The sequence below is a fragment of the Marmota marmota genome, unplaced genomic scaffold (genome assembly GCF_001458135.2).
Source record: "Marmota marmota marmota unplaced genomic scaffold, marMar, whole genome shotgun sequence".
Lineage (NCBI taxonomy): Eukaryota > Metazoa > Chordata > Mammalia > Rodentia > Sciuridae > Marmota > Marmota marmota.
The window spans coordinates 3,344,828-3,358,475 of NW_026000242.1; the positions used below are offsets into that span (position 1 = coordinate 3,344,828).

At 35.2% G+C, this 13,648-nt stretch overlaps 1 protein-coding gene and 1 non-coding gene across 4 annotated transcripts in view; one reads left to right on the forward strand and one right to left on the reverse strand.

Annotated features, from left to right (window-relative positions):
• Positions 1-13,528, reverse strand: part of Tecta (tectorin alpha) — a 138,416-nt gene extending 124,888 nt beyond the window's left edge. Inside the window, exon 1 of one of the 3 annotated variants that reach the window (XM_048795830.1) lies at positions 1,612-8,266. The gene's annotated coding sequence lies outside the window, so the exon portion shown is untranslated. Of the gene's footprint in view, positions 1-1,611; positions 8,267-13,509 lie in introns of those variants that run through there. The other 2 variants (XM_015489725.2, XM_048795829.1) reach the window with 2 other exon arrangements.
• Positions 4,176-4,249, forward strand: Trnag-ccc. The gene has a single exon. It is a non-coding gene; the product is annotated as a tRNA-Gly (tRNA).
• Positions 13,529-13,648: the final 120 nt, after the last annotated feature.

Genomic DNA, 13,648 nt, shown 5'->3' on the forward strand with positions numbered 1-13,648 from the left:
GGAGCCAGGAATCTTGGGTGATGCTGCTTGGTTCCATTAACAAAATGTGGAGTGTGCCTGTGAAAATCTCAAATCCATTGTGTCTCAAGATCCTGACTATAATATCCTCTTGTAAAGTGCTTGGAAAAAATCAGGATAAAGTACAAATTGGAGGATAAAGTGCTCAGGGCACTTTTGCCAGGTGGATAAATATCAGAACAGAACATTCAGCTTCCTAAGTACCCTCAATTGCTATCAAACAATTTATATTTTATGTTCCCACTAAAAGGGTAGATCAAAATTAGTATGATACTCAACACAACTGAAAACAGAAATAGGCCACGTCTGGACACTAACACTGGAAGATATACTAGATCCAACCTCGTGGTCTCATGCAACATCAACATTTCACAAGGAAACAATGTGCAGTAGTGTATTTCATAAAGTATAAATACTACCAGCCTCACTTACAACTCCCAAGAGATATAAATACTATGCCACAGAATGCCAAAATATAAATTTTAAATCTTATAAAAATAGATTTACTGGATTGTATATATATCTAGACTATCTCCAGAGTGAAAAAATAGAAATGAGTAAAAGTAGTACCAACAGCTGACTCCAGAGAAAAGAAATGAAGAAGAAGGGTAGAAAGATTCGTTTTTCAGTGTCTACCCTTTGAAACCTTGAACTCACCATATTCATAACTCATCTTTTCACAATGGAAAATATTGTAATGTATCTGGAAATGCCACAATATTTTGTTACACAATTTTTTATTTCCTCATTATTGTAAAGTTTTTATGCAAACAACTCCAACTTGGAATTTTTGTATGTAGAATATACAACATTATAAAAATTTTTAAAGGAACTGGGGAGGAAGAAAGTAGAAAATAAAATGGATGGCCAAACAGAGATAATTTTGTAAAACAGAATGAGGAAAGTAAAAGCAAGCAGAAACAAAACACACCCAAGCCTCAAAACCAAACTAGAATGAAACTAAGAGGAAGGGCTGAGATGAATAGGGAAGATTCTGTGTTCTGCTGTTCTTCACCATGGCTTTAACAAGGACAAAGCAAAAGCTCCACTATGGATTGTACACAAAGAGCTGGAAGAATACCCTCAGGCTGCAGTTTGCCTTTGCACACCAAGTTAAATGTGTCAACAAAAGCTACCCAATTTTATCCAAATTTTTCTGTCTATAGCCACATCAAGAGGGGTGATGCCTTAAGAGGTTCAGGCCTTGGGTCACCTCAGACTGTGGAGACTAACAAGGAACAGAGCTGGGCTTCAAGCATCAGGAAGCCATTCTGCAGATTTCAATATACTAGAAGAGAAGACAGTTGGGAACTGATTTACAGTTTGGAAAAGAAACAACAATAATTCAAACGTCATTAATTTAGGATGAGGCTAAATCTTCAAAAGAGTATTCATAGTTTCTATAAAAGGAAAATATTCTCAAGTAGTTTAATATTACTTTCAGTTTCATTTACATACAAGGAATCAATCTTATCTATTCATCAGAGTAGGGTGAAAAAAACTACACTCAAAAAGCTGCCTGCCAATCTTTTGCCAATAATATTTGTAAACAAAACAGGTTAAACATTTTGTCTACAGGCTCCACAATTTCACCTTTAGGTTCCTTTGTTGAGATGATACTTCATGTCAGTGATTTTTTTTTTCTGTACTTAGGTGTCTGTTTCCTTCACAAAACAATCTGAGAATGAGATTATTTACCAATTGTTTAATAAAAAATATAGTCAACAAATACATTTAGTATTATATATCTGCCATTTCTTTCTGTATTTTACCAACTGATCCCAATTTGGCTTATTCGCCCATTCATTTATGTACAAAATATGTGATCTCACAGAGCTTACTTCAGCTGAACAAGCATGTACCAGATGGTGAATCCAAACACTGTGCTAATCCTGAAGAAAGGGAGAATGAATAAAATCCAAACCCTGTCCTCAGGACATCAACAATCTAGAAGGAAATATACCAGATGATACATATCTAAAATATAAAATATGATTAAACTTTTGGAAACATGATGAATTAAATCAAAGAATCTCTTAGGATTACTAACTTTCGTGTCTTTCTGTTTTTTGTTTGTTTTGGTGTGTGGGGAGAGAAATTTGGTTTTTTCTTTTGTTTTAGCCCATTTAACTTTCACTTTGTAGACTCCTCTTTTAACCTCATCCAAAGAAACCTTTGTTTTTGAATGATTCCCCATTGGACCCAAACCCTGAAAGATACTTGTACATTTAGGTAATTGGAATTTTTGTTTTCTAAATAAGCATTTCTGATCCTCAGCATAAGTGTATCCCCAATAAAACAGAATAACTCAGGAAAAGTATATGTTATATATTTTCCCTCCAAGAAAGATTAAATAAATCAATATATAAAGTTCTGTTAATCAACTGCTTTCTAAGTATTTGCTTTTAAAAAATACAACATCCAATGAGTTTTCAAAAATTTCCAAGTGAATATATGCAAGCAATAACTACAGCAAAACCTGTAACCCCCATCATGTAGTATCCCTTTTTATTAGCTAAGGATATAAATAAGTGTTACCAACAGCTTTCATGTCTAAAGCATATTTAGAGCCACAGCTATACCCGGAGACATCAGTGACAGATTTAGCAAGGTCACTGAGCATGAGGAAGCACCTTATGGTGTACACCCTTCCAAACCACTCTTTCCAGGCTATGTAGATACACTTAATTTTATACAGATTGTTGTTTTTAGATATATATAGTTTTATCATCTGTTTTTTCCTATACAGCTTGTGACAAACCTTCACATTAATAACTATCCATCTATTTTGAAAGTTTGTAAAGTATTTCATTAGTAAGCTGAATTATGTATTATAAAGAACCTGCAATTCTATTTCAGTTACTGCCCTTGAGCATTACGTAATGTATCCAAGTGGATGTCTCCTTTAGGTAAGAAGGAAAACAAATCTTTTGAAACTATTCTGTATGATTATAGTTAGCCAATTCACTAACTTAACTTTTAGCATTCCAAGTGCAAAACAAGTCTAGCTGATAAAATTCATTATCATAACACACCAGGCCACCATGATTTCACACCCTAAGGACCACCCTGTTTCTCAAAGTCTCTTTCTCAACTGTATACTACATGGCATTTAAGTGTAATAATGTGGCACATCAACTTTTCCTGGTAGAAAATTAAAAGTAATTTAAAAAACCAACACTTCAGATGAAATGTGAGTTCAGACTCTTCCTGATCATTCTTATTGATCGGAGACTACTACTATCTTTTCCTACCATGGCACCATACTTCTTGAAAGTATCAAAAACAGTGGAGTTTCTACCCAAAATTCTTAATTTCATTGCATTAATGACATCATCAGTGACAAATATAGCCTCAGAGCTGTCAATAACTTCTAGTAAAGAATTATACTACATTTAAGGCACATTGAACACTGGACAAAGAGACAAAGTTTTCTCATCTACAATTGCACATTAGCAAATTCAGCTACTCCCAAGCTCGCAGTCCACTGTACAAAAACAGAGCACCTGAAATTCTAATCTAAAGGCTTCAACCCAAGACCTTAATTATTTTATTAGAAATTTGAGAAAAAAGTTAAACACTGCTATTTATACTGAAGTATTTCTTTGTGTGAAAATGTTTCTAAACACATATGATTTTCATTGTCCAAAATTGTTGTCTTAAGCCAATTGTCCATATCCCTGCTAAATTAGGGATTCTGAAATATAGAGCAAAAACACATAGCAGACACAACAACCACAACAAAAATGACTTAACATTCACAACACCCTTTACTTCAACAGCTTCCCCCAACCCACACTCAACTCCTTCATAAATTAACATTTACCCTTACCTTTCTATTTGGCCCAGATTTGATTTGGAAAAATTCCAAGGCTTTGTTGTTTTACTTATGCAAAGCAGAATTAGACACATTTACTCTTGAAGTGATGTTTCCAAACCAAGTATCTCCACCCTGAGATTAACAATCATGTTAAAGCCTAGTCATTTTCCACAACCACTCTCTTAAAGAGACAAACTGCCACTTGTCTGTTTACAGGAGAGGCAACTGAGGGCACTTGCTCAGTTTTCTATGGCCCAATCAGCATGCTATATTATGCTCTCCACATCTCTAATCTGTTTAGTCCTGCTGTCTTTATTAAAAATGAAACATTTCAGGCTGGGGATATAGCTCAGTTGGTAAAGTGTTTGCTTCCCAAGCACAAGGCCCTGGGTTCAATCCCCAGCACCACAAAAACAAACAAAAATTTCATACCAACAGCAGATAGACCCCCATAAATTCTAGAAGTATAACTTATTAAAATGTATGAAAATCATTATAGCCAAAAAACTAAGAAGCATTTCTACTGCCTAATCTAGTTACAAAAGGGGGGGAAATTATTCTCAACTTTTTTTGTCTTTCCACAAGGCAATGCATTTTTTTTCTTAAATGGATTAGGTTTCATCAGAAGAAAACTACATGTACATTTTCTTTCAGCTGTGAACACACAAGTTTAAGGTCATTATCTAGCTGTTTACAGAATGGATTACCCTACTATCTCTGCTCTACAGAAGCCACCATGTTAAGGCAAGTCTCATTAGCAACAAACTATTAGTTTATCACTCTGCTTTCTAGAGGTGATTACCAACCACTCTAGCTAATAACCAGGGATTCCAGATGTTAAAACATCAGTTATGCAGAAAGGCTATGAAAGTTTACGCATAAAAAAAAAGTTACTAATCCCTTCCACATTTACTGCTAATGGCATAATATGCCCAACAATAATAAGTGCTGATTCTGGATCTAAAATGTCTGGAAGTAAATCCTGACTGATTCCACTACTGTGTGTGACAGTGGGTAAGTTACTGAAGTTTTTCAGGTCTCCATTTCCTCATCCACAGGAAGGGTAATGAATGGTTCCTAACTGGAGAATGAAAGGAGAAAATATAGGCAAAAAGTATTTAGCACAAGAAAGCACAGAATACTAGTTTACTGTTGCATCTACTAATCCTATTATTACTACTATCAATATCCAATGAATATAGCAGCTGAATGTAGGGTGAGAAGACTTGTGATTTTTGTTAAATAGATTTGGTCTCATTTGTTTTAAGGGCTGGGGACTATGCTAATTAATGCCAACTTAATGAGTCATCACAAAATAAAATATCTGATATTTATGGCATGCCTCCTTACATAGAAGATCTCACCAGTATCTCTCTGCCTATCTGAATTTTATGTATACTGCAACATCCCATTCAAAATATACTTGAGAGATGAGACTTTTTCAGATACCTCTTGCCTTAAAGATGTTTCCTTTTAGCTGAGCTCATGGTAGCTACTACCTAAAATATTCAGTGGGCAAATAATCACATATTGGCCTGTCATCTTTTCATTTTTGGCCCATATACTGCACATTATTAAAGTCATGCATTGTGATGTAATTTTCATGTGTTTATTTGTATCCTCAGACCAGACAGTTTTTTGACAATAAGAATCATACATATCCTAACACTTCTTTGTATCTATCATAGACTGGAACTTTGCACATAATTGGAAATTAGTATATGTCCTAATGATAGGTTTTCTAGTCACTTCTATTGTTCATAGCAAATACATTTTATAAAATATAAAAACTGTATTTATTAATAAACTCTGCAATCAAACATAGAATTACTATTTAATTCAGCAATTATACTTCTGGGAATATACCCAAAAGAATCAAAAGCAAGTAGAACAGATAGTTACACCATTATTCACAATAGCCAAAAGGTAGGAAAAAAAATCCAAGTGTCCATCAGTATGTAAAGGGCTAAGCAAAATGTCATACATACACACAATGGAATATTATTCAACTTTAAAAATGAGGAAAATCTGACATAAGTTATAACATATTTGACATTATACTAAAGGAAATAAGCTAGACACAAAAGGACAAATACTGTATAACTGTACTTACACGAGTTTAAAACAAAGTAGTCAAATTCATGGAGACAGAAAGTACCAAGGTTGGTTGCCAAGAAGGTGGGGAGTGGGGAATGGAGATTAATGGATACTGAGTTTCAGTTTGGAAAAAATGAAAAAATTCTGGGATTGTGGTGATGGTTGTATAACAACGTGTACATACTTAATGCCACTGAACTAAATACTTAAAATAGTTAAAATGGTAAATTTTAAAATGGTTATTTTACTATAGAAATATTTATAAAAAATAAAGTAGATGGTATAGAAAAAAAAGTATTAGGCCAAGTCCAAAATTTCCAGTTCTAATCTCGGGCACCCGCATGAAATTAATGCAGAAAATTCACTTGAGGATTTTAAACCATGAGTGAAGAATGAAGTAGCCAAGTCTCCATAAGTGAATTTAGTGGGAGATTTGATTTATGACATATATAATCTTCACTTATCTTTTTCTTTGAATCCTTTACCAGTGTTCATGAGAAGAAATGTTAATAAATGAATAAGGGGACTAACCTTTTGAAAAAGTATGTGCCCTTATACAACTTTATGTTATACTCAAACATTTATCCATGAATTAAATACCAATACTATGACTATAATCACTTTTTAATAATCAAAACGTTTTTAAAATCTATAAAGGGAGTTGGTCAGTAAAATGAAAAACTTTTGATCAGACATTAAAAACATAAGACATAAGACAGAAACGGGAGCGGAGGGCATTTGCAACACACCTATGAAGGAGGGGCACTTGCAGCATAGTAAGAAGAACTCTTAAAAATAATTTCAAAAGGTGAAAGCTCAAAGGAAAATGGACAATAAACATAAATATTTAATAGATAATAACACTGAAATGGCTATTAAATATATGTAAAAGATGCCCGATTTCAGTAATGTTCAGAGACAAAAATTAAAGTAGTGATGTATTATTTCAAATAAGTTAGCAAAACTTTAATGACTCTGACAATACCAAGTGTTAGGATGTGGAAAAACAGGAACTCTCACACTACTAGAGTATAAATTTGAAGACACTTTGGAAAACAACATGTCTTGAGTTGAAGACGCACATACTCTCATACAGCAATTCTACTCTCAGCATGACCGATATTGGAACTTGTAAATGTGCACCAGGAGATAAGGACAAGAATGCTGATAATAGCTTTGTTTGAAATTGCAGAAATCCTGGGGTAAAAACCCCTTACATTTAAGAAACAGTGATTGCATATATTACAACATATTCATAAAACAAACAATTGGTAGTTCATTAAGCTTGTTTCCTCATCAACATGAATGATTTAAAAAGCAATGCTGAATGGGTGAAATAATTAATCACAAGAATATACGCAATTCCATTTATACTGAGAGTTTAAATTTTTAAATTTAAAATTAAATGATAATTAATCTTCCATCTTCTAATTTAATTTAGGGTCAGATAAATATTTAATAAAAAATAAAACTATAAAGAAAAGTCAGAAAATAATAACACAAAACTGAGAACAGTGGCATCCTTTCAGGTTGAAGGTGTACATCAGGAGAGGCACACAGGGGACACAAACAGAACTCAGTCCCTCTCCAAATCTGCTCCTCCTATGCTCACTCCCATCTCAGAAATTACATCTAATCCCTCTTTTTCTCTCACACTCCCATGTGATTATCAGGCAGACCCATCAACACATCTAAAACATCCCAATTCCTCCCATTCTTTCCTTCTCTTACTTTGCTCTAGTCCAAGCCAGGACTGCTGCAACAGCCCCCTCCCTGGTCTCTCCTAACTTGTACAATTCATTCTCCACAAAGCAGCCAAGTCGTCTTTTCAAAATTTAAGTTAAATTGTGTCTTTTTTAAATTCAATGGCTTCCTTTCCCATTTAGAATAAAATCCAATCTCTAGCATAGTCTTCAATTTATCTGATCTCTCTAATCTTTTCCTCCTTCCACACTTTTCCTAGCTCACAAGGCTTCAGACTCCCTGGCTTTCTACTTCTCAAACTTGCCAAGCTAATTTCCCCCTTTCCTGGCTCTTGGCAGAGTTGCTTCAATTCAGCATGAGTCTCAAATGTAAACCCAAATGTCACCTTCTCAAAGTCTGCCTCTGATCACCTAATCAAAAATGGCACCACTGCCACTATCTATCACTCATTATCGCTTCATTCTTTCTTCGAAGTTCGAACCATGATCCATTCATTTAGGTCCCTCTCCACCAGAATTTGAGTTCCACAAAACCAGGAACCCATCAGTCCAGTTTAGTGTACACTGGACAAGTGTTTGTTGGATGAATGAAAAGGTAAATTTTATTTAATAGACATGAAGTAGTATTATCTAATAATGAAATGAAAATCAAGTACACCAAGGAAGAGTGTGGCAGACTGGGGAGAAAGAAAAATTTTGGAAAATCACTGGAAAGGCATTATCCAGAGAATAGTTTTAAACAATCCTTTTTGTGAGAGCACTTAACACATCACATTTCTAAGAATGATTAGTAAATTAACAATAAAAGTTTCATACAGCCACAATCTCTTGATTTCAGAAATGTGTCACCTGCTTAAATCACCTTTTTAGAATAGCATTGCAGTTAAAAGCGTGAGCTTTGATTAATTCCAGGTTCATTATGGTTGCTGTGTAATTTCTCCAAGTTACTTACCTTTCTATGCCTGTTCCCTTATTTATAAAATAAAGGTATCAATAGCTATTTCATAAGGTTAATGTGAAAATTAAATGAAACAAAGTTTTTTAAATGAAATCATCTAGTGTCTAGCATAAGTTGTAATTACTATTGTGAAAGCTGAAAATGGCAAAGTCCAGACAAATATGGGAGCTGACAGAAGGCAAATACCAACATCCTCTCCCTCTAGTACAGGTGGACTAATTATTGACAACATACTGGGGATATAATATATGCCACAACTAAATCCTATTCCTGAGAAGACAAATGTACACAAAGGTAATGCATTGTAAGTGTAGACAAAGCATATTGAGAACACGGAAGGTCAGTCACATGTAGAACTGAGACTTAGGACAACAGTGGAAATTTGTTAGATGAAAAAGTAGAGGAAAACACATATACAGGTACAACTAAGTGAAAGAAATGCAAGATAAAGATAGAAACACACTGTAGATGATGTAGAGAGCTGTTGGAGGGGACTGGCTAGGCCAGATGGTAAGGACCTATGTCCTCTGGAAGTTTGCATTTTATTCTTTGAGCAGTGGTAAAACTAAGGGAAAATAACATTCTAATTTAATACCAACCTTTCTCAAAAAGACCAAACACCTAGCCAGGTGCAAAAGCACATGCCTACAATCCCAGAGACTTGAGAGACTGAGGCAGGAGGATCACAAGTTTGAAGCCAGTGTCAGCAACTTAGTGAGGCCCTAACAACTTACCCAAACACTGTCTCAAAAAATAAAAAAGCACTGGGGATATAGCTCAGTGGTAAAGTGATTCCGGGTTCAATTCCCAATGCCCAAAAAGGAAAAGAAACAAAAAAGGAAGGAAGGAAGAAAGGAGGCAAAAACACCTTTATGACTTTACACAGCACACACACCCATGATCTACTAACTCAAAACAGAAAACATTGCAAGCCTGACTTCTGGAAACCATATGAACCATCTGCTTTTTAACAATGACTGACCTAGAACCTATTCTTGCAACCCATATCTCATTACCGTGATGACACTGATGCTAGTGGTCATCATCATAACAGCAGCAGATAAAAATCTACTAAGAGCCTACTGCGTGTTATGTGCTATGTTGCTTTGCATGTACCATCTCATTTAATTCCAAAAACACCCTCATAAGAAATACTATTAATCCTGTTTTACAGGTTGGAAAATAGAAGTACAGTGAGGTTACAGTCACAGGATTCAAGTCTAGGCTGACTTCAAAGCCTTAAAATTAAACCATCCTGAACTATGATATTGCTCAATTCATTAACTTCACTTGCTCAAAAGTCAAGTGTGTGTACCTATTATCATTTAAGGCATCATGCTAATCAGTGATTTTTAAATTTTATTGAACAGAAGAGTCACCTGGGCAGTTTGCTAAAATATAGAGTCCTAGGCGCCACCAGAGATTAAGTTTCTATAAGTCCAGGGCAGAACTCAGGGATATGCATTTTTAGTAAGTCTAGTTATTCTGATTCACTAGGTCTATGACCTATGTTCCAATAGACCCTATGCTAGATGTCCTCAAGAATCAAAGATATTTGAACCCTGTCACCTCCAGATATTTATGATCTAAAAGAGGTAAAAATAAGGCACACAAACAATACAATCAAGAAAGACTTAAAAAAGGTTAGACCTCAAGAATGTGACCCCACTGATAAAATTTAATGTGAGCAATTCTTTCCAGATTAATGTGCCTCTGGTTCCAAATAATATGAACTCATCTTCAACTGAAAGTAACATTATTAAACTAGTCAAATACATATCCTATACATTTACTTATTAAATATTAGGCAAGGTACCATTTGACAATGCAGAAGAGGCTGTGTGACAACCTTTCAAAGGAAAAGGTCTCTAACTTTGTTCCCCAACATTCATTAATGTTTACTATAAATTAATACTGTTTTTATAAGAGTCTAACCTATTTTAGAAGAGGGTCATCTTAATGAAATGAGGATAAACAGGATTTCACAAAGAAAGGGAACACACTTTGTTATATACCGAGCAAGATATAATGATTAGAGACCTTGGTAGGAAGAGGATCTGTTTTTAGAAATGGAATATCAGGAAAAAAATTGAGAAAAGCTGCAGAGGGTCCTCAACAACAACCTAAACAGTATGGGCTTTATGTATTGCTGGCACTGAAAGGCACCAATGGCTTTTGAGGAGAAAAATGAAGTAATCACAGCAATATTCTCTGGAAGAATACTCTCATGAAGCTATGTGAAATCAAGTAGCATTAGAATACAGACAATGGGAATTGTTGGGCTATTACTGTACTGATCCACAAAAAAACATAAATCAGAACAGGGTAGGCTGAAAAAGGGAGTAATGGTAAATCTTAATGTCTAAACACATGTAGGACAAAGGCAACAGTCACAGCTAAAATGATTTCTTCACCTATTAAACCCAAATTGTAACACTGTCAATTTCACATTACTTTTCAGAACTTTTTCTTACATTGCAGAATAGGTCCAAAATATATCAAGAACTCACTTATTTAAAACATAGCCCAGGACTATGAAATGAATAATTAGGTCTAAATAGCCAAAATACACGTCATATAGTTTAAACACTAAGGGGAAAATAAGTATTTTATGTGTATTTAAAACATCATTCAAAGCAACACAATCCCATTTTACACAATTCTGATAAATATTAAGTGTCTGATTTCCAAAGCCACAATACTGTGGAAGCAAAAATTACAAGGGGAAAAAAGCCTGCTGTATGTCTAAAAGTCAAAAGGAAAACTGAAAACTAAAAAACAAAATGAACAAATGAAAAAAAAAAACACACACACAATCACTCAGAATAAGTTCTCCACATTGTTTATTGACACGTACACACGATTCCCAGAAAATGAAATCAATGAGATCTTCCTTAATGTTCCAAACACCTACCAAAAAAGACAATCTTTTTTAAACATTCTTTAAAGCTATATTTTAAAACAAATATTTACCTGATTAAAAGAGATAATTTTCTGAAATGTTTGATTCATACCAACATAAAGTCTCTCCTCCAAAACCAAGACATAGTCAAGAGTTAAAAAGAAAGATATATTTTATCACCCACAAAGTTTGAAGACAATAGAAAGCTTTCATAAGGCATCAAGTCAAGAATGTGTCCCCACTGATAAAATTTAATGTGAGCAATTCTTTCCAGATTAATGTGCCTTTGGTTCCAAATAATATGAACTCATCGTCAACTGAAAGTAACATTATTAAGCTAGTCAAATACATATCCCATACATTTACCTATTAAAATTAGGCAAGGTATCATTTGACAATGCAGAAGAGGTTGTGTGAGAACTTTTCAAAGGAAAAGATCTCTAACTTTGTTCCCCAACACTCATTAATGTTTATTATGAATTAATACTGTTTTTCATAAGGGTCTAACCTATTTTACAAACAAAAAAATCAGTTTTGTAGTTAAATGATTCAAAGTAATTCCTAAGTTTATGAAATATACTAAAGCCATGAACTTTATATATTTAAATATACAGCAAAAAGTATAAAACATAACAATTACTAGAGTAAGAAGATTCAAGATGTTTTTAAGTAACAGAAAAGCAAAACAGTGTATCTTTATAATGGTAGCAGTGAAATAAAACTTCCTTAACTATGACTAGGAGCAAAGTGGCTAAATGAAACTAGGCCTCTCATATTTCTCAGATGCAGCAAAGGACAGAGAAAATTAAGAGGCACAGACACAATTTTGTCAAATGATTGGGAAACACTGATATGTCAAATATTATGATTGTAATACTTCAAGAAACAGGGATCAAATATGTTATATGTTATAAACATCTAACTAACTGAAGCAAACATTTATACCTGGCAGCCCTACCCCTGTCCCCAAAACTCATCTTGGAATCATCTTTGTTCTCTAAAAGCGCAGAATATGGAGACACTGACTAATCAAGAAATGTGCCTTATAAACATCACTTTTCAATCTGCAAGTGGAGACCCATAAATCAATTTGGTGGATTTCAGTCAGTATGTTTCTAAATGAAAGAAAATGGAATAGAAATAACCGGAATGCACATGTAATAAGGGTAAAGGTTGAATTACTTTAAAATCATATGTAGATATGTACTAGATCACAATGTAAAATGCACTGTGAGGTATAATTTTTTTTTTAATTTAAAGGAAATAAACTAAATTTGAAAAATACCACCCCAGATATCCAGTCTAATGTCTCAGGACCCAAAGACTGCGTGTTTTCTTAGTCTTCAGCACTTATTCAAACTCTCCTGGCTCAAGATGAATCCGTGGAAACCAATATAAGAGCTCCATGGCAGCATGAAGAGAACAGGGACAAACCCCTGCTAAGTCTTTACTGGGCACTGAATGCATTCTCAGCTTTCCCAAACAGCCCGAGATGGTGCCTACAAGCTCCCTGTAGCTTAGCAACCTTCAGAGTAAAGCTCCTCCTTCCTGCACTGACTGTAAACAGTTCAACTCTTTCAACCAACTTTCAACTATAACTTCTGCCATCCCTATGTCCCAGGAAAAGATACTGTGGAATGTCTTCCTAGTAAAGGACCTAGAACTCTGTATTCCCATTCTCAAAACAAGAAGCTCCAAACATCGTTAGTCCCTGCAAGATCCCAGGTCAGGGTTCGCTCCTGCCAGCCTCCACTTGGTTCCACCCCCCTCAATCTCGGAATCTCCCAACTTGGGGCAAATATATTCTACCAAAAGCCCTGGTTAAACTACCACATCCTTTTATCAGTCCCTGGAAGGGTCGGGCCTGGTGTACCAGGAGCCTAGGGATGGCCGCCCTTTCCCAGCAAACCTCCCTCGGGACACGTCCTCTATTTTTTTTTTTTCTTTAATTCAGTAGTTCAGAGACAAGTTTCCTAGACCCCCGGCAGTCTCAGACAAGTCTGTCTCCTACCAGGTAGGGGCATCTCCCCAGGCTTCAGGCCTCGGGGCACACTGAGCAGCCAGGATTCTCTCCGGACCTCGGGGGCTCCGCACACGTCCCCTCCCACCTGGGACCGGCCTCTGCTCCCCGCCCAGGCCCCTCCCGCTCC